Source organism: Urocitellus parryii, chromosome 1 (assembly GCF_045843805.1).
Source record: "Urocitellus parryii isolate mUroPar1 chromosome 1, mUroPar1.hap1, whole genome shotgun sequence".
NCBI classification, from domain to species: Eukaryota; Metazoa; Chordata; class Mammalia; order Rodentia; family Sciuridae; genus Urocitellus; species Urocitellus parryii.
In genome coordinates, this window is record NC_135531.1 from 70,945,955 (window position 1) to 70,947,103 (window position 1,149).

The following is a 1,149-nucleotide window of genomic DNA, read 5'->3' on the forward strand; positions in this document are numbered from 1 at the left end:
AGAATTATAACTTTTCTCCTAAACAGTCTTTAGCTGTATCCCATAAAATTTGATATGTAGTATATTTTCTATGTTCAGTATGAAATATTTTCTAGCTCTCTACTTCATGATACCATGTTTTGAGTGCTTTCTTCCACTATAGTCTTCTGCCATGATGTTTTTCCTCACCTAGGACCCAGAGCAATGGATCTGGCTATCTATGGACTGAAACCTCTGAAATTGTTGCTAAGTGACCCAGGCTGACCTCCATCATGCAAAAGATGTTTTAAGGAAGAGTTGATACAGATTTTCTGAAGAAAGATAAAGGTCTCTTCTCAATATGGCTTTGGAAAGTACTCAGATGGAAGTGAGGTTCAAAAATGAGCCTGAGTCCTGAGACATCAACTCAAACTCTCCTGCAGCTCACAAAAGTAATCCCAGTTTTCCCAAGTTGCCTCTTGCTTCATCACTGATACTTGTCTTCCTTAAGGCAAAGTCATTATCCGTTACTTTTATCATTCTATTTAAAAAGTATTCTCAGCTTCTTGAAGAAGTATAAAAATTATATAAAAGAACTAGTCCACACGGAATTGGAATGTGCAAGACAATATTCAGCCATGAAAGAATTGGAAGACTGAAGAATTGGAAGTCATTTAGTTCCCACTGCTACTTTATTCCTACTAACTCAAAATCTTGAAATAAAGAGAATTGATTTAGGAGAACTTCACCTAAAGGAGAACTTCACCTAAAGGAGAACTTTTCTAGAATGGAGACTCATCTGGTGGTGATCAACAACAAAGAGGAGTAGGATTTCACCATCCAGAATCTGTAAATAGATGCTGTTTACCATGTGGGGCTGTCAGATACAGAGAGTCAGAGACATTGGAAGTGGGTTGTTCAGACACCATACAACCCAAGTGCCACATTCTGGCATTAGGTTCAGTTGTGAGATGATGGGAATCTATTTATGAATCAAACATTCTCCATGGTCATATGGTTAAATTTGCATCCATTGTTATAGAGATAGCTAATAAGTTCCTCTTTATGTGTAAGAGATTCCATAGAATTTTAGGTAGGTGGTCAACTACTCCACTTTTGAGAAAATTTTCCACATATTTACTTGTTTATTAATTTATTTGCCTATTCATAAAATAAGCATTTACTTAAAAA

At 36.0% G+C, this 1,149-nt stretch overlaps 1 pseudogene; it reads left to right on the forward strand.

Annotated features, from left to right (window-relative positions):
• Positions 1–319: 319 nt before the first annotated feature.
• LOC113196926 (C-type lectin domain family 4 member A-like) lies at positions 320–916 on the forward strand (annotated as a pseudogene).
• Positions 917–1,149: the final 233 nt, after the last annotated feature.